This window comes from Lissotriton helveticus, chromosome 3_1 (genome assembly GCF_964261635.1).
Source record: "Lissotriton helveticus chromosome 3_1, aLisHel1.1, whole genome shotgun sequence".
NCBI lineage: Eukaryota > Metazoa > Chordata > Amphibia > Caudata > Salamandridae > Lissotriton > Lissotriton helveticus.
The window spans coordinates 1,397,203,951-1,397,225,053 of NC_136061.1; the positions used below are offsets into that span (position 1 = coordinate 1,397,203,951).

At 47.1% G+C, this 21,103-nt stretch overlaps 1 protein-coding gene across 2 annotated transcripts in view; it reads right to left on the reverse strand.

The window, feature by feature from the left end:
* MYLK (myosin light chain kinase) overlaps positions 1-21,103 on the reverse strand; it is a 1,918,108-nt gene that overhangs the window by 1,055,772 nt on the left and 841,233 nt on the right. The gene's annotated exons all lie outside the window — the stretch shown is intronic.

The following is a 21,103-nucleotide window of genomic DNA, read 5'->3' on the forward strand; positions in this document are numbered from 1 at the left end:
GACTTGCAATACGATAACTCTCATGTCACACTGGCTTCCCCCCACCTCTCATTGGATGCGAGGTGACCTTGCCAACTCTTCAGTCTGCTCAGAACCCTAGCCAGTTTTCTTCTTTAGCAACCAAGTCCCTAACTTTTAAGAACCATCCAGTAGCAACTATTAGAGTCCTTACCCCACAAGCTGCAACCCAGGCAAACGCTCAACTAAGCAACCTCACAAAGTCATCCCCAATCCCTTCATCATTTACCCTCAACGGTTGCCAACAAAAGATCAAATCAGGCGGGGGCCACAACATCATGCCCAATACCCTTCTTGACCTGTCTTTTTTCACTAAAGAATTCAAAAGGTCTACTGTTAGTTCTTCATCACTAGACTTAAACAAGCTCTGGTCACAACTTCTTCAAACCCTTCAATCTATGGTGTTAGCATTGACTTACCACTCAGAGAAAATGGACCAGCAGGTGGACCTCTTAAACACCCTGGCTGTGTATACCGCCAGGATTGATCAAAAATTGGAGGCGTTCAATTCACTGATAACAAAAGCCCAATCTCAAGTGCAACTAGTTCAATCAGTATGCTGTTGCTCTCCCATCATTGACTCTCTATCCTCATTGCCCCAATTCCTTTCATCCGTACTAACAGAAATCCAGGAGATTCCAGCATCCAGGCAGCTCGACCCCTCTTTCCTGGCTCCCGCACAAGGCAAGGCCTCGGAGCTTGAGCACACGACCAATAAATTACCAGCCCATTTTTCACCATCAACTAAGGCGACAGCTGTCTTCAAGGCAACTACTGACACAACTACAGAAGCCCCACCTCCCCAGCAATCTATCCATCGGCTATCAAAACGGGAAACAAAAAGCCTAATGAAATCCCATAATAGGCACACAGATGAGGCCAAAAAGACAATCTGCAATTATTTCACAAATAAAAAACCGGTGACAGCACAGGACTCGAGCACAGCTCTCATAATCACTAACAGCCCGTTGCAAGTAGCCCAGTAACTAACGCCTCAAAAAGCACCCCAAAAGTGAAAAGTTCTTCAGAAATAAAGTTGTTTCAAACCTCAAGGCATTCTCTGCATCTAATTACCCAGGGAAAAATCGGAAACATAGGAAATAGTCAACTACAAGCCTTTGAGGAGCCGACAACTGTTAACAAGTCAGCCACAACTACGCCTCTGCAAAAGCCTTCCCTTGCCACTAAAGCTTTATCCATACCTCAAGTGATGATCAACAGTCCAGGCTTACATCATGCGGTTAACCCCTGCAAAGGCTTGGATTTACAGCACTCGGTAATCTCACCGAGCCAACCACCTCCGACGCTCATGTGCAAAACAGTTCTTACTTCAGCACCAACTAACCAAGTCAGCGAGCAAGCCCCCCCATTGCCCGTTATATCGATCACTCAACAAACAGATGCAAAGTTTAAGCCAGCTAAGTCCTCAACTGACGAAATCCACAATCTAGCCACTGACAGCAACAAGACCACATTGCTGTTAATACCCGAGTATGTCTCCCAAGGCCCCCATGACATCTTACATCGCGAGAACATAATCAGGCACTTCAAATCGAACCCAGATCTGTGCACTCTGGAATCAAAAGACATAATCGCCATCAAATTTAAACCTAGTAATGGCTTCAAGCCGGAGAATTGACTCTACATTAGCATCCACCACCATAAGGGAGCTGGTTTAATCTAATCTAAAGCCGACCAATTGAAAAACTGAGGAATAATTATAGCAATGCCTTGTGTTCCCCTCTACTCTTCAATACTCGCACCCATCCAGGATCCAGCTTCTAGTGTAAATCCTTCTTCTTCTCTGTGTTAAAGTCAGCCAGAAGTCGCTCTCCAGTCTGCAATGTTGAGGGCAGTGTTGAACTGCAAGCTACCCGAAGGGCAGACTGGTCATGGCTGCCAGCAGCCCTATCCCAGAATTTGATTGATTGAAATAATACCGAACAGGGTTTAATAATTTCCTCCTGGAATATTAACGGTCTTCTGCCAAAATCCCAATCCCCAGAAACACTAGGATTTTTAAAAAAACATAACACTATTCTTCTCCAGGAAACATAGTTAGCAACCAGCATCTCAATCGATGGGTACCTAGAATTCACGTTGCCCGCTACAAGACAGAGTAAGTACGGCAGACTGCGTGGCGGACTTTCGATCTATGTATCTACCAGACTGTCTGCTCGCATTAAACAGCTAAAATTGGAAGTTGGCTGGGTTGCTTGCATCGTGGTTGAAAGTCCTCCTTCAGACAGACAGTTACTTCTACTAAATGTTCACATCTCTCCGTGCACCAATGAGAAAAATTTCAAACTGGACCGCCTGACTGAAATATTATGCAATATCTTTAGCGTTCACGGCAGTTCATCGTGTTTAATTTCTGGAGATTTTAATACAAACCTCTTCCACAACCCGTTCAAGGACCTAGGGATCATCTTTCCAGCGGTTCCCCCACATCTTGCTACACAAACATTACCATTAGGACTTAGACCTTCCAAATTGGGCAAATTCACTGTCCTCCAATTCAGCAGCATAGGCTACATTGTAACCAATGGTCGCTCACCCACAGACACTCCTCTGGCCTGGACTAGAACTGACGGCCAAACACACTCATTTCTGGACTTTACTCTAGGAAACAGTGAAATGCTCCCCTTAATCAAGTGCCATCACATCGCAGCACAAGGGGAGAGTAACCACTGACCTCAAATAATAATTTTATCACCCAACATTCCCCACCACCAGGCAATCGCACACACGCTATCAGGCTGCCACTCTGGGAACCTAAGGAGAATGAAATGGACGTCCAGCTCCTTCTCCCTGTCATGGAGATATGTAGTGATTTCCTACGTTTACTAAGTGAAAAAGATGTACCCATCATCGGCGGCTGGGAAGCACTTATAAACAGATTTATTAACGAATTTCCGTCCAAAACTTGTACCTGGCAAGATACACCACAACCTCGCATTTCATCTGCAACAAAAAAGCTAAAATTCCAAAGAAATTTGGTCTCACACTGGGCCAGGAACAGCCCATGAGACACATCCCTTTTCAATCAAGCAAGCTCAAAAAGTTTTCAAGTCATCTGTACACAGAGACAAACAAACAGCGTCAGACCAGTTTTGGTTGCGGTTAGTCCATGCTAGCAAGAAATCCAACACAAAGTTATTCTGGTATCTTGTGAATAGAGGCCCACTAGGAGGCAGAAGACACTGTATCGCAAACATAAGTGTCGATGACTGGAGCCAGTTTTTATCCAATCACTTCAGCGAACATTCAAGCCCCCATCCATCATCTAAATCTGGGTCAGCACCAATTGAAGTCCATTGCACAGGTAACATCGGGTCCATCATCTCAGTAGAAGATGCTCTGGATAAATCACTAATTGAGAGAATGGAGGCGCGAAATGAGCCAACAATAGAGACGCTGACGACACCAGGAGTGTTAAGAAATACTATTGTTCTGATAATTAGGAAAGGTAGGTCAGACAGAGCTCTTGGCCCCAGCGGACTACCCCAGGCCTTGTTCAAGTCAGATGTAACCTTGTGGTCAGGCCACCTGGCACCCCTGTTTTTATATTGCAGGCTCAACTACAACATCCTGGATTCCAGGAAAGGTGCCATCATCCATCCCATCTATAAAAGTGGTAAAAGAAATGACCCGAAAAATGATAGAATGATAGTTCTCCTTGACATTGAATCTAAATACTACGCCAGCATTTTGCTGGAAGAGCTGTCAGCCTGGGCAGAATCAACACAGCGCCTCCCCTTCAACCAGACTTGTTTCATGGGAAATTAAGGCACAACCAGCAACCTACTGGCACTAACCATTTTGATGGCGAAAGCAGCAGATCATCATATCCAACTTTACAGCTGCTTCGTCGACTTCAAGGCGGCTTTCGACCGGGTGCCACATGACTGCTTATGGCAAAAATTAGAGAGCTGAAGCATACCTCCCACTCTCTTAAAAGCCATAATCCAACTCCACTCACGAACTTGGATTAGAATAAAGTTGGGAGAAGGCTCTCATGTCTCAAAAAAGATTCAAACAGGAAGCGGCATTGAACAAGTATGCATGTTGACGCCCTCCTTTTTAACCGGTTCATCCCTGACCTATCCTCCACACTTGACAAGGTTAACTCCCACCCGCCTCAACTAGAAGGATCCCATATCAGCAACCTTTTATACACTGACAGCCTCGTGTTACTTAGCCACAAAAAGGTAGGCCTGCAGAGGCTACTAGACAAACTTCTCCCCTACACAATAAACAATGGCCTTGAACTGAAACTGTCAAAAACAAAATAATTCATTTTGGCAAACGGAAGCAGCAGAAAGGTGGTTGGTTTTGCAACAGTAAAAGCATCGATGTAGTGCCACACTATAAATACCTGGGAATTCTCCAGGACTCCAGAGCCTCCTTCACCAAGCAAAAAGACGCTGTTAAGGCTAAAGCACTGTCGCTTGAGGTCACCTCGGCAAAACTTTCAAAACAGCTACTTGGTCCAAGCCTAACTCCACTGCTCAAAGTGATGAAGGCTAAGATCACTAACTCGCTATAATATGGACATGAGATTGTGATGGGCGCAACAAGCACCTTATTAAACAAACTAACGACTAGAATCTTTAAACTAGCATGGTGCCTGCCAAGGTCCTCATCCCCAGCACAAGTTTTTTTTTTTTTTGGGAAAAATTTGTTTATTTGCATAGTAGGGAAAGCGCAGCATGCCATCGCCAACATACAGGTAAGAGGACAGCAACAAGTTCTATACAGCATATTGAAGGCATATGGAGTATACATTTTCTGCTTTGTTGTATCCGTAGTTAATGAAACAAACCCCCCCCCCCCCAACTCACCCCCTACCCCTGCCCACGGCATCTCTTCCCTTGGTATTCCGTATGAACAGTTGAGTATGTACATTGGTATTGGCTACGTCCAAAAAACAGTTCCTGATAGAGACAGTAGTCATGTCAATCAGTCATAGGCATAATCGACATTATGGTGGGTTACCCCTGTGCAGCCCTGTCGTGGTGCACCATGGACGTCCGTGACAATTGTCCAAGCATTGCAAACCAGGCACAACTCAAACTGCGGGGGATAGGACATTAGATTCATCGTCTCCCCCTGCCTCGAAAGCCCCTAGCAATGTGAACCAGTCCAGTGATATCAATGTCTTCCTATGGCCTCTGCGTTCCTCGCGTTGTAGCGCTTCCCCCTCCGCCCTGCTCCAGCGTACAACCTCAGATCGCCACATGTCAGGGTCAGGTGGTTTGGGCGATTTCCATCGTATGGTTATAGCACGTTTCGCAAGCAGCATAGCTAAGTCAGTGAAGCGTGTCGACACACTCCTTTTGCGCACCGCTGGTCCCAGCCCCAATAGTGCACGTTCCGATGTGTGTGGCAGTATGGGCGCGCCCGCTGCAGTGAGCTCCTCCTGCACAGTGGACCAGAAATAGCCCAGCTTCGGACAGTTCCAGAGCATGTGCAGCAGTGATGCATCATCCGTACCACACCGAGGGCAGGAGTCTGACGCGTCAGGGAACATAGCGTGTATACGGTGAGGGGTGAGATACGCCCTATGCATTATCATCAATTGAATAAATGTGAACTTCGGGTTCCTAGCCACTTTCTTGGGATATTGTAGGATACGCTCCCAGTCCTTATCGTTGAGTGGCCGTCCAGTGTCAGCTTCCCATTTTGCCTGTAGGGGCAATAGAGACGTCGCCCTCCCCGCTCTAATGCCGGTGGTAAGCCATTTAGTCAGGTGGCTACCCGTCCCCATGTGGTATTGCATTGACAGCAGCGGGTTAATGGGAGGCTCATCACCATTGCACGTCCACATCATTGTCACGAATTGACGTAAACCAGCATGTAAGAGGAAAGAACCTCCTGGTATACGATGTGCGGTCCTGAAGTCCTCGAATGACAGCATGTGCCCTTCTGCAAATAGGTCCCCAACATGCATGACCCCTGCGTCGTGCCACGATGTTAGTCTTTGCGCCGAGAGCGTTCCGGACTCTAGTGGAATACCCAGCAACGGGATTGTGGGGGCGTATGAAGACTCTGGAGTTGTGTACTTGACCGCCTTCCGCCAGTAGCGTACTGCAAGCTGGAGGAGAGGGGGGGTGTCCCTAGGGAATTCCGACCGGGGCAAGAGTAGTGCATGGATCCTCCCTTTGGAGCGATCCTCTTCCGTCATGTCTATCTCATGTAAGTTCCGGCCTGCTAGCCAGTATGCCAGCCACTGTAGTTGGCAGGCGAAATTATAGGCTCTGAAATCCGGTACCCCCAGTCCTCCTGTCTCAGTAGTCAGTTGCAATTTGGCAAGTCCTAGGCGTCTCCGCCCGACCCCCAAATCAGCTCCGTCAGTAGCGTGTCCAGTGTCCTAAAAGGTGTCGCTGGTATCAGGAACGGTAGGTTAGTGAAGAAATAAATGAGTCTGGGGAGCACCACCATCTTAGAGATCGCTACCCTACCCATCACCGACAGAGGCAGCGACGTCCAAAACTGTACCTGCGACTTCAGCGCCCGTATTGCTCTGCCCAGGTTGCCGTCTATCATCTCCTCTGCACCTCTGTAGATTTGAATTCCAAGATAGCGGAAAGTGGTGTCTGCCATTTGAAAAGTGTATGGCGGGAAAGACAGTGGATCAGATGGACCGGCGGCAGTAAAACAATATCCGTATGACTTGGGCCCGCTAATCGTTAGGCCCGACAGCTGTCGATATGCCTCGAAAAGCGTGGGCATTGGGGCTAGGTCACCTCGTATATCACGGAGGTATAGGATTATATCATCCGCATACGCGGACACCACATGAGTCTTCCCACCTCTCTGAATGCCCCGGTGAGAAGCTTCCCCCCGCAGCCGACAGAGGAGCGGCTCGAGCGCCAGAACAAATAAGAGTGGGGAGAGCGGGCACCCCTGTCTTGTGCCTTTGTGAATGGTCAAGGAATCAGAATTACATCTAGACGTGCACACCCGTGCCGTGGGCTGGGTGTACAGTAGCCGGACCCACGCAATATATTCCAGGGTTAGGCCGAATTTTGCAAACGCTGCAAACATGAAGTCCCATCTGAGGGAGTCGAAGGCCTGTTTCAGGTCCAGGGAGATACAACCCTCCGTGCTCATGTTATCTCGGTCTCGTGGCATCAATTGGGCCAGTCTACGAAGGTTCATGGCTGTACTTCTACCAGGCACAAACCCGCATTGGTCGGGGTGGATCAGCTGGGGGATGTATTGCGCTAACCTAGTGGCCAAAATCTTGCTCAGAATTTTATAGTCAGTGTTAAGTAGGGACAGGGGCCTGTAGTTAGCCAGTTGCATCCCGTCTCTACCCGGCTTTAGGAGGGAAGTTATCAGAGCCTGTAGGGACGTCTGCGGCAGGGTGGAAATTGGCAGCGCCTCTTGATAAATAATCAGTAGCCGTGGGGCTAGGATGTCGGCAAACGCCTCATAGAATTCTACGGGCAAGCCGTCCGTCCCAGGGGTTTTATTCCTCGGTAGGGCGCGTATCGCCTGTTTAATCTCTGGTGCGGTGATAGGACGTTTCAGGTCGTCGCTCTGTCTGTCAGCTGAGGAAGATCTAACCCCTCCATGAAGTTCTCTAAGGCTACCCGAGATACGGGCCGATGCTGGCCACACAGTGTAGTGTAGTAGTCCTTAAACGCAGTGTTGACGCCCATTTGAGTCGAGGTCAGCGTACCTCCCTGGTCCACAATTTCCAATATAGGGAGATGTGTCGGGGAGTCCCGTACGATGCGAGCTAGTAGAGGGCCCGACCTATCAGCCTGCGTGTGTTGTCTGGCAGTGTGTTCTCGGTAATCCAGTAAGCGTAAGTCCTCAAGCAGTTCGGCGTGTCTAATGTGTGCTTCTTGGAGTGGTGTAAACGGTAGGTTCGTGCCCGCTGCCTCCCACTCCAGCATGGCCAGTTTGCCCTCTACGTCTTTAAGGCCAGCAATCACCTCCCTTTTCATACCCACACGGGTGGCCATCGCCTCCCCTCTTATGTATGTTTTAAACGCGTCCCACTCTATTTGTCTGGTGCTAGCAGTGTCGGCATTTGCAGTGAAGTAGGTCTCTATGGCGGACGCCACTGACGATTTGAAGACTGCGTCCTCTAGGAGTTCCACAGGCAATCGCCACGTCGGGATTGGTGTCAGCACCCTACCCCATTGTATCGTCAGCTCTACAGGGTTGTGGTCCGAAAGAGTCTTCCCCATATGCTGTGCTGTGAGGACTGTCTCCAATAGAGGGCGGGAGCAGAACACTCGGTCTATTCTGGTGTGCAGTTGGTGTGGTGGTGAAAAGAAAGTGTACTCCTTGTCAGATAGGTGTTTATTACGCCAAGCATCAGTCAGGTCCCACCCGTCTGCCCATTGCGTCAGCGCAGCCGCTTGTTTCCTGCTGTCTGTGGCGTGTAGTGGTGGGTGCGATCTGTCCAATGTAACATCCAGCACAGCATTAAAATCCCCCCCAATAATCCAATGACATCCCGCCCAATCTATTAACACACCATTAAGACTGGTTAAAAAGTCTGATTGTCCTGAATTAGGCGCATAAACACATCCGAGTACAACTGCGGCCCCATCCAGCATACCCTTCACAAATACATATCTCCCCTCTCTATCAATTCTCTACTCCATGGGTTGAAAGGGCACAGAATTGCGAAGCCAGATAGCCGCCCCCCTTGAAAATGCAGAGTAGGATGTGGCAAAGAGTTGGCCCTTCCATTTCTTGGATAGCTTCGAAGTCTCAGCAGTGTTCAAATGTGTCTCTTGGAGGCAAGCTATCATGACCCCTCTACGGTTGAGCTGTGCCAGTATTCTATGTCTTTTATAGACCGAGCCCATGCCCCTCACATTCCAGGTGCACAAGGTGTACACATTAAGTGGTCCCATGACTGATCGTAAACTGTGTCAATGTTGCGCTCGTAGGTGAGCATACCAAATGTACCCTATTAAAGAGGGAGAGTGCCATATAAACAGTTAACCCCTGAACAATGAGGTCCCCAGATAAACAGACCGGGGGTCCAAACCTCGGTACCCAACATGGGTGACAATCAAACATAACTGAAATACAATGGTTAAAGGAGGGTCAAGGGGACTCTGTTTATAGACCATCCAAACTCAATACCCCTAATCAAACTACAACGAACACAAAGAGTTGGAGGGTCTGTTGACCAACAGAGCTGAGTCTATAAGGTCTTGTATAGGAGACCACACCTTTGCATTGCACTAACCCAGACCTAGTGGTCACATGACACAAGCCTATGATCGATATCCTATCAGCCCACCCATTTGGCGGAGCCTCGTCATGTAGGACGTCTAACCAGGGTGGTGAGTCAAAGCCCAGGTGAATTGGCCAGACAACACACACTACTGGTTCATATTGTCAAAGTGTCCATGCCACAGAATGGTGCTGAAAAAGTGCAGTGCAAAATAAGGAGTGAAATAAGTGATGTTAAAATGACGGTTGAGGCAAAAGAAACATTTTTATTGGTATTCACCAGGACGCCAGGTTAAAAAGAAGTGTAGAACAGTGTGAAAAAATCACTGTGATGCTTTGCTGTGTTATGGATTAGGCCAACATGTTTCTGCCTAAGGTGAAACTACACCGGCATTCTTCAGGGCCAGATACAAAAGATGTTGCTACTGCAAAGGTACACTCAAATGTTAATGTGTAAATTACAATAAAGAAAAGAAAAGGACAGACCAATTCATTTGTTTAACGAACTGTCCAAACTGGTGAAGTGGTCATGTAGACCATCCTACCGTATCCATCCGAACCAGTAGTTGGATAGAGGATGTGATCCTGTAAATGGAAACAAAAACCACAACTACTGTTTGTTCTAAAACATAACAAACTTGTCACATGTACAATCCATTTAATAGACTCAGCTAGGCCAATTCATACTAGAACCGCCAGACAAAGTAAAGGTTGCATTTAGAGTAAACCACCAGTCATTGCTAAACATTATTTTCAAAAGTGTATAAGACTTACCCAGCAGTATGTGGGAGTCAAGCCTCACCTCACCCGGCAACGGCTCGGAGAATGAGGCCCCGCTCTATGCACAGAAAAAAATAGAGCATGTAAGCCTAGGTGACTCAGAGGTCTATAAAGTATCCCTAGTCAGTGTTGAGTTATACTATCTGTGCATGTAAAAAACTGATTGTGTATCTGCCCACAAAGATCGCTGTCCCATAGAGATCAAGAGAGGGTAAAACTGATAGACAAAGCTAGTGTCTAGTCTCTGATTGGCTGGGTCAACCAGGAGTGAATACCCCTATTAACCACATAAAAATTATGAGGTAGGCAGTTAGTTGATCACTCAGAACCCTAACACAGTCAAGAGATAGAAATAAACTGTGTGGCTCAAGGATGAAATTTGATGGGTGATAAAACTGAGTGAAAGGACCCTAGCCCTATGCTTAACTGTAAGAGAATAACAAACAAAACTAAACCTACACTTATAACTATAAACTGATGGTAAAGAGAGACCCTCAGTAAGCCTGAAGAGCCTGGAGGAGCGTGCCCTGGTCTGTCTACTCACCTCTCCGTCGGTACCTCTCGGCAGACACCAGAGCCGAAGGGAAGGCAACGAGGAGAGGTGAGGCTCGTGTTTTTATATCCAGCCTAATTGGCAGAAACGGCAACAGCTGTTGACCTATCGCTATTGTCGATATTACGCGAAAACATGCAAAGCGCATGCGCAGCAAAGCGACGCTACTCAGCCTGCTGTGTACAAAACACCGGGCATGCGCGATGCTGTGAAGCCTGCCACCGCGTACTAGGGGTGTGTCGGTGGCGGCAGCGCGCGCGCTGGGCATGCGCGAAGAGGTAGCGCATGCCCAAGATTAGGTGAACAGGCGTCCGTAGCGCGCGCATGCCTATTAGTATGTAAACAATACACCGACAAGGCCAGTGGTGGTCTAGCGATGCCTCGTTTCCCCAGCAGCTGCTAATTATTCATCTTGCCCGAGGCAGTCTCAAGAAGCGGCAATATGGGATTTTATAATCATAAACCGCCCACATGGCAGAACCATATATACTCAAGGGATAATAAATGGATGCCAGGCGCTGCACCCATCTATTATGCGCTAGTGTTCCTTGCATTCAAAAAGTTTGTTAAGGCTATGGTGCAAATGTTGGCGCAGTGAGTAAACACTTGGAAAAGGGCACATTATGTCAGAATGTCAAACCTTGTATAAAGAATGGATCTAAACCTCGGTAGATTAGGTCGCTGTGGGTTAGATGAGTCCTAACCTTTAGCAACAAAGCTAGCTGAACCTATAGCTTAAATGTGATGGGAACAGCAGCAGAGCGACCAATGCCTAACCTAGTTCCTATTGGCATGTTGGGATAATATTGACGAATTACTGACAAGTGCTACACTTTGTATGGTCACTAAAGGGATCTCCATCATATAAAGTGTAAATAGAGACATCTTAGAGTGTGCAGGGTTGGTAATTTATAGAAGGCAGCGTCCTAGGAGAATCCCAGATGGTCAGATGGACACCCAAGGTATGTTGTCATTCAGCCCCGAGACGTCAGTTTTCAATTTGAAAATCCAGCGCTGTTCCTTAATAAAAAGAAACCTTGAGATATCTGTTACGTGTGGTGGGATGAATGGTTGTTCCAAAACCACCCACCTCAGGTCGTCAGCTTTATGCTTCTTGATTAGAAAGTGGTTCGTCAGGCAGGTGGACTGTTTATTGCACCGTATCGTGCTCTTATGTTCGCTGATACGAAGCTTAACTTTTCTGGTGGTGTGTCCAATGTAGGCCAGACCACATGGGCATGTGATCATGTAGATCAATCTCTCCGAGTTGCAGTTGGTATGATTAAACAATTTCCACGGTCTCGAAGTTCCGATGTCAATTGAGACGGTCTTGCGGGTCTGTGGACAAGACGTACAATTACCACAGGGGTAATGCCCTTGAACCGGAGTAGTATTCCAGATGGTATCCAGGGTGGTGGTAGTTTCCTTCCTCTGCGTCCGCGGTCTTGTATGGACCAGGCTGTCTCTGATACTGGACCCTCGTTTAAAGGCAAACAGGGGCCTGGGTATGACACCAGAAGCTGTATTCAAAATTTTCCAGTGCTTCAAAACAGTTTTCCTTACCAAATTCGATCTGGTGCTGAAAGTGTGTACCATCGTGAGCCTCTCGGAAGGTGCTTTGTTGTGTCGATGTTCAATTAGTGCCTCTCGATTATTATTGAAGGCTCTTTTGTGAGCCCGACGTATCAGTTGATTAGGGTAGTGCCGCTCCTTCAGGTTGCACGATAATTCCCTCGCATGTTGTTCATACAAGTGATTGGAGGAGCAGTTTCGCCGGACCCTCAAAAATTGGCCCACTGGCAGATTGTCACGTAATGACTGTGGGTGGAAGCTACGGTATGACAGTAGGGAGTTGCGAGCCATGGGTTTCTTATACAATCGGCTCTGCAGCCCTCCCTCTTCCGGAAAAATAAGGAGATCCAAGAATGGTAGCCGCTCTTTGCTATATTCCACTGTGAAACGGAGATACTGGTTCCTAGAGTTCAGCCACGTGTGAAAGTCAGTAACCTCCACATTGGTACCCCTCCATATGACAATGATATCATCGATATATCTGCGCCACAACAACACCTGGTGGAAATACGGGTTGCTGTGGTTCAGGACATGATCTTGCTCGAACTGATGCATATACAGATTCGCCAGACTGGAGGCAAAGACACTCCCCATTGATGTCCCGGAGACTTGGAGATAGAGATCATCCTGATATTGAAAATAATTCTCCATCATGGCTAGTCTGGCACACTCCATGATGAAGGGTATCGGAGTGATGGTATCCGGTGGTTTGGATTCAAGTAGGTGTCTTATGCAGTCCAGAGTCTCTTGCTGAGGGATACATGTATAAAGAGACTCAACATCGAAACTCACCAATAGGTCGGTCTCGACATTGAACTCAGTCTCAGTGAGGAGTCGGAGGACGTCTCCAGTGTCCTGCAGGTACGTGGGTGTCTCTTTAACCAGTGGTTTCAGATAGACATCCACAAAAGTAGAAAGCGGCTCTAGCAGAGACCCAATGCCCGAAATTATGGGGCGACCCGGAGGTGGTCTCTTCTCCTTGTGTATCTTCGGGAGGCAATAGAAGTAAGGGACCACCGGATGGGCCGTGGTCAAATACCTTGCTTCCTGAGATGTAATCCATCCCTCACAAGATGCTTCCTCAATGAGACTTTTAATATCGTTGGAGAGTCTCGTGGTTGGATCTTCAGTGAGTCGCCGGTAGGCATTGCCGTTACTTAGTTGTCGTAAGCACTCTCTATGGTAGGTGTCGGTGTCCTGTATGACAATGGCACCGCCCTTATCGGCGGGCTTGATGGTAATGCTGGTGTCTTTGGACAGGGTTGCAAGTGCCAGCTTTTCTGCTCTAGTCATGTTGGAAAAAGACTTTTTGTCTGTGCGGTCTGTATTCATGATATCATGAGTGACTGCCTGCTCGAAAGCAATGACCCTCGCTGGTACCTGGTGATTGAGAGGCGTGAATGTGGATTTAGGTCTAAGACCAGTATTCTGATCCGCAGGGTCCACCACATCGTTGATGTCATTAGTCAGTTTGAAAAAGAAATGTAAGCGGACCTTCCTATAAAAGGATTCCAATTCACATCTCAAATTGAAGGGGTCTCCTTCGTTTGTAGGAACAAATCCAAGTCCTTTGTTGAGGACCGAGATCTCAGTAGTTGTAAGTATGCGGCTGCTGAGGTTCACTACTAGATCGCTACTCCCTTCTAGGATTGTCCCTCTCTGTTGTTCGCGGGGTCTGGTGCCCAATTCACTGACTGTTGACCTCTTTTTCTCCCCCGGCTTCTGCCTCGGCCCTGCCATAAAAAAGACTGGTCGTAGCAGAAGTTTGGGTTGGGTGGGTAATTAGGCATTTGATGACCCATGGGGGTCCCATAGGGGGTTGGTGATAGCCCCAAGGTGCAGGGGGCCACCAGGGCCCTGGACTCGGATAGTATTGAGCCCCGCGTCCTCTATTAGGCCTTCTCTGGGGACCCCTCCCTCGTCCTCTGTTAGTTGAGCCTCTGTTTGACTCCCCTTGGTCACTAGACCCTGATTCTGAACCTGAGGAAGAGTAGTTGGATCCGTATCTCTTACCTCTGGAGTTATACACAGGGGCTACGTAGGAGTCACTAATGTAAGGGTATGTGGTTTCCATTGAGAAGCGTGCAAGGTCTTTCTTGAACTTTTCAACTTTGGTCGCGAGGATATTGTCATAATACTCTTTATTTGTTTTGTTGGTCTCATCCAGGGTCTTTTTGAATGGTACTGACCTAATCGCTGCATTAATTTGGCCCTCTAGAACCTGGATCTCAACCAAAAGGGCATCGGCTGTCTCCTTAGCAGTCTTAATAATCAAGATCAGCCAGTCACGCGTGCAGCGCCACGCTATAAGTGCCCAATCCCTCAGGAAACCCTTATCAGTTAAGAAGAGACGTGGTGCGTTGGTCACTATCAAGCCAGATGGTGCACACTTGCCATGCAAGTATTCATTCATGATTATACCATGTAATGTGGTGCGAGAATGGTTTTTCTTCATGTTTAAGAGAGTTACCCAGTCATCCTCTGTTGTAGTGGTGATAGTGGTGGATGCCGAGGCCAAACTCTCTAGGATACTGGGGTTGTCAGTCAAGAGTGTGTTAAGATCTTCGTCGTCAAAAGCCAACCCTCCAAAGTCAGCCATGGTGTGCGAACAAAGTGGGACAGAAAAATCAATCAGTGAGCGAGAAACGACAACATCAGTGGCGTATTGTCAAAGGTAGAAAGACCCGCAGCGTGAGCTGCTCAGAACTGAAAAACAATGGTTAAAGGAGGGTCAAGGGGACTATGTTTATAGACCATCCAAACTCAATACCCCTAATCAAACTACAACGAACACAAAGAGTTGGAGGGTCTGTTGACCAACAGAGCTGAGTCTATAAGGTCTTGTATAGGAGACCACACCTTTGCATTGCACTAAGCCAGACCTAGTGGTCACATGACACAAGCCTATGATCGATATCCTATCAGCCCACCCATTTGGCGGAGCCTCGTCATGTAGGACGTCTAACCAGGGTGGTGAGTCAAAGCCCAGGTGAATTGGCCAGACAACACACACTATTGGTTCATATTGTCAAAGTGTCCATGCCACAGAATGGTGCTGAAAAAGTGCAGTGCAAAATAAGGAGTGAAATAAGTGATGTTAAAATGACGGTCAAGGCAAAAGAAACATTTTTATTGGTATTCACCAGGACGCCAGGTTAAAAAGAAGTGTAGAACAGTGTGAAAAAATCACTGTGATGCTTTGCTGTGTTATGGATTAGGCCAACATGTTTCTGCCTAAGGTGAAACTACACCGGCATTCTTCAGGGCCAGATACAAAAGATGTTGCTACTGCAAAGGTACACTCAAATGTTAATGTGTAAATTACAATAAAGAAAAGAAAAGGACAGACCAATTCATTTGTTTAACGAACTGTCCAAACTGGTGAAGTGGTCATGTAGACCATCCTACCGTATCCATCCGAACCAGTAGTTGGATAGAGGATGTGATCCTGTAAATGGAAACAAAAACCACAACTACTGTTTGTTCTAAAACATAACAAACTTGTCACATGTACAATCCATTTAATAGACTCAGCTAGGCCAATTCATACTAGAACCGCCAGACAAAGTAAAGGTTGCATTTAGAGTAAACCACCAGTCATTGCTAAACATTATTTTCAAAAGTGTATAAGACTTACCCAGCAGTATGTGGGAGTCAAGCCTCACCTCACCCGGCAACGGCTCGGAGAATGAGGCTCCGCTCTATGCACAGAAAAAAATAGAGCATGTAAGCCTAGGTGACTCAGAGGTCTATAAAGTATCCCTAGTCAGTGTTAAGTTATACTATCTGTGCATGTAAAAAACTGATTGTGTGTCTGCCCACAAAGATCGCTGTCCCATAGAGATCAAGAGAGGGTAAAACTGATAGACAAAGCTAGTGTCTAGTCTCTGATTGGCTGGGTCAACCAGGAGTGAATACCCCTATTAACCACATAAAAATTATGAGGTAGGCAGTTAGTTGATCACTCAGAACCCTAACACAGTCAAGAGATAGAAATAAACTGTGTGGCTCAAGGATGAAATTTGATGGGTGATAAAACTGAGTGAAAGGACCCTAGCCCTATGCTTAACTGTAAGAGAATAACAAACAAAACTAAACCTACACTTATAACTATAAACTGATGGTAAAGAGAGACCCTCAGTAAGCCTGAAGAGCCTGGAGGAGCGTGCCCTGGTCTGTCTACTCACCTCTCCGTCGGTACCTCTCGGCAGACACCAGAGCCGAAGGGAAGGCAACGAGGAGAGGTGAGGCTCGTGTTTTTATATCCAGCCTAATTGGCAGAAACGGCAACAGCTGTTGACCTATCGCTATTGTCGATATTACGCGAAAACATGCAAAGCGCATGCGCAGCAAAGCGACGCTACTCAGCCTGCTGTGTACAAAACACCGGGCATGCGCGATGCTGTGAAGCCTGCCACCGCGTACTGGGGGTGTGTCGGTGGCGGCAGAAGGGAGTAGCGATCTAGTAGTGAACCTCAGCAGCCGCATACTTACAACTACTGAGATCTCGGTCCTCAACAAAGGACTTGGATTTGTTCCTACAAACGAAGGAGACCCCTTCAATTTGAGATGTGAATTGGAATCCTTTTATAGGAAGGTCCGCTTACATTTCTTTTTCAAACTGACTAATGACATCAACGATGTGGTGGACCCTGCGGATCAGAATACTGGTCTTAGACCTAAATCCACATTCACGCCTCTCAATCACCAGGTACCAGCGAGGGTCATTGCTTTCGAGCAGGCAGTCACTCATGATATCATGAATACAGACCGCACAGACAAAAAGTCTTTTTCCAACATGACTAGAGCAGAAAAGCTGGCACTTGCAACCCTGTCCAAAGACACCAGCATTACCATCAAGCCCGCCGATAAGGGCGGTGCCATTGTCATACAGGACACCGACACCTACCATAGAGAGTGCTTACGACAACTAAGTAACGGCAATGCCTACCGGCGACTCACTGAAGATCCAACCACGAGACTCTCCAACGATATTAAAAGTCTCATTGAGGAAGCATCTTGTGAGGGATGGATTACATCTCAGGAAGCAAGGTATTTGACCACGGCCCATCCGGTGGTCCCTTACTTCTATTGCCTCCCGAAGATACACAAGGAGAAGAGACCACCTCCGGGTCGCCCCATAATTTCGGGCATTGGGTCTCTGCTAGAGCCGCTTTCTACTTTTGTGGATGTCTATCTGAAACCACTGGTTAAAGAGACACCCACGTACCTGCAGGACACTGGAGACGTCCTCCGACTCCTCACTGAGACTGAGTTCAATGTCGAGACCGACCTATTGGTGAGTTTCGATGTTGAGTCTCTTTATACATGTATCCCTCAGCAAGAGACTCTGGACTGCATAAGACACCTACTTGAATCCAAACCACCGGATACCATCACTCCGATACCCTTCATCATGGAGTGTGCCAGACTAGCCATGATGGAGAATTATTTTCAATATCAGGATGATCTCTATCTCCAAGTCTCCGGGACATCAATGGGGAGTGTCTTTGCCCCCAGTCTGGCGAATCTGTATATGCATCAGTTCGAGCAAGATCATGTCCTGAACCACAGCAACCCGTATTTCCACCAGGTGTTGTTGTGGCGCAGATATATCGATGATATCATTGTCATATGGAGGGGTACCAATGTGGAGGTTACTGACTTTCACACGTGGCTGAACTCTAGGAACCAGTATCTCCGTTTCACAGTGGAATATAGCAAAGAGCGGCTACCATTCTTGGATCTCCTTATTTTTCCGGAAGAGGGAGGGCTGCAGAGCCGATTGTATAAGAAACCCATGGCTCGCAACTCCCTACTGTCATACCGTAGCTTCCACCCACAGTCATTACGTGACAATCTGCCAGTGGGCCAATTTTTGAGGGTCCGGCGAAACTGCTCCTCCAATCACTTGTATGAACAACATGCGAGGGAATTATCGTGCAACCTGAAGGAGCGGCACTACCCTAATCAACTGATACGTCGGGCTCACAAAAGAGCCTTCAATAATAATCGAGAGGCACTAATTGAACATCGACACAACAAAGCACCTTCCGAGAGGCTCACGATGGTACACACTTTCAGCACCAGATCGAATTTGGTAAAGAAAACTGTTTTGAAGCACTGGAAAATTTTGAATACAGCTTCTGGTGTCATACCCAGGCCCCTGTTTGCCTTTAAATGAGGGTCCAGTATCAGAGACAGCCTGGTCCATACAAGACCGCGGACGCAGAGGAAGGAAACTACCACCACCCTGGATACCATCTGGAATACTACTCCGGTTCAAGGGCATTACCCCTGTGGTAATTGTACGTCTTGTCCACAGACCCGCAAGACCGTCTCAATTGACATCGGAACTTCGAGACCGTGGAAATTGTTTAATCATACCACCTGCAACTCGGAGAGATTGATCTACATGATCACATGCCCATGTGGTCTGGCCTACATTGGACACACCACCAGAAAAGTTAAGCTTCGTATCAGCGAACATAAGAGCACGATACGGTGCAATAAACAGTCCACCTGCCTGACGAACCACTTTCTAATCAAGAAGCATAAAGCTGACGACCTGAGGTGGGTGGTTTTGGAACAACCATTCATCCCACCACACGTAACAGATATCTCAAGGTTTCTTTTTATTAAGGAACAGCGCTGGATTTTCAAATTGAAAACTGACGTCTCGGGGCTGAATGACAACATACCTTGGGTGTCCATCTGACCATCTGGGATTCTCCTAGGACGCTGCCTTCTATGATTTACCAACCCTGCACACTCTAAGATGTCTCTATTTACACTTTATATGATGGAGATCCCTTTAGTGACCATACAAAGTGTAGCACTTGTCAGTAATTCGTCAATATTATCCCAACATGCCAATAGGAACTAGGTTAGGCATTGGTCGCTCTGCTGCTGTTCCCATCAAATTTAAGCTATAGGTTCAGCTAGCTTTGTTGCTAAAGGTTAGGACTCATCTAACCCACAGCGACCTAATCTATCGAGGTTTGGATCCATTCTTTATACAAGGTTTGACATTCTGACATAATGTGCCCTTTTCCAAGTGTTTACTCACTGCGCCAACATTTGCACCATAGCCTTAACAAACTTTTTGAATGCAAGGAACACTAGCGCATAATAGATGGTTGCAGCGCCTGGCATCCATTTATTATCCCTTGAGTATATATGGTTCTGCCATGTGGGCGGTTTATGATTATAAAATCCCATATTGCCGCTTCTTGAGACTGCCTCAGGCAAGATGAATAATTAGCAGCTGCTGGGGAAACGAGGCATCGCTAGACCACCACTGGCCTTGTCGGTGTATTGTTTACATACTAATAGGCATGCGCGCGCTACGGACGCCTGTTCACCTAATCTTGGGCATGCGCTACCTCTTCGCGCATGCCCAGCGCGCGCGCTGCCGCCACCGACACACCCCCAGTACGCGGTGGCAGGCTTCACAGCATCGCGCATGCCCGGTGTTTTGTACACAGCAGGCTGAGTAGCGTCGCTTTGCTGCGCATGCGCTTTGCATGTTTTCGCGTAATATCGACAATAGCGATAGGTCAACAGCTGTTGCCGTTTCTGCCAATTAGGCTGGATATAAAAACACGAGCCTCACCTCTCCTCGTTGCCTTCCCTTCGGCTCTGGTGTCTGCCGAGAGGTACCGACGGAGAGGTGAGTAGACAGACCAGGGCACGCTCCTCCAGGCTCTTCAGGCTTACTGAGGGTCTCTCTTTACCATCAGTTTATAGTTATAAGTGTAGGTTTAGTTTTGTTTGTTATTCTCTTACAGTTAAGCATAGGGCTAGGGTCCTTTCACTCAGTTTTATCACCCATCAAATTTCATCCTTGAGCCACACAGTTTATTTCTATCTCTTGACTGTGTTAGGGTTCTGAGTGATCAACTAACTGCCTACCTCATAATTTTTATGTGGTTAATAGGGGTATTCACTCCTGGTTGACCCAGCCAATCAGAGACTAGACACTAGCTTTGTCTATCAGTTTTACCCTCTCTTGATCTCTATGGGACAGCGATCTTTGTGGGCAGACACACAATCAGTTTTTTACATGCACAGATAGTATAACTTAACACTGACTAGGGATACTTTATAGACCTCTGAGTCACCTAGGCTTACATGCTCTATTTTTTTCTGTGCATAGAGCGGGGCCTCATTCTCCGAGCCGTTGCCGGGTGAGGTGAGGCTTGACTCCCACATACTGCTGGGTAAGTCTTATACACTTTTGAAAATAATGTTTAGCAATGACTGGTGGTTTACTCTAAATGCAACCTTTACTTTGTCTGGCGGTTCTAGTATGAATTGGCCTAGCTGAGTCTATTAAATGGATTGTACATGTGACAAGTTTGTTATGTTTTAGAACAAACAGTAGTTGTGGTTTTTGTTTCCATTTACAGGATCACATCCTCTAACCAACTACTGGTTCGGATGGATACGGTAGGATGGTCTACATGACCACTTCAGCAGTTTGGACAGTTCGTTAAACAAATGAATTGGTCTGTCCTTTTCTTTTCTTTATTGTAATTTACACATTAACATTTGAGTGTACCTTTGCAGTAGCAACATCTTTTGTATCTGGCCCTGAAGAATGCCGGTGTAGTTTCACCTTAGGCAGAAACATGTTGGCCTAATCCATAACACAGCAAAGCATCACAGTGATTTTTTCACACTGTTCTACACTTCTTTTTAACCTGGCGTCCTGGTGAATACCAATAAAAATGTTTCTTTTGCCTCGACCGTCATTTTAACATCACTTATTTCACTCCTTATTTTGCACTGCACTTTTTCAGCACCATTCTGTGGCATGGACACTTTGACAATATGAACCAGTAGTGTGTGTTGTCTGGCCAATTCACCTGGGCTTTGACTCACCACCCTGGTTAGACGTCCTACATGACGAGGCTCCGCCAAATGGGTGGGCTGATAGGATATCGATCATAGGCTTGTGTCATG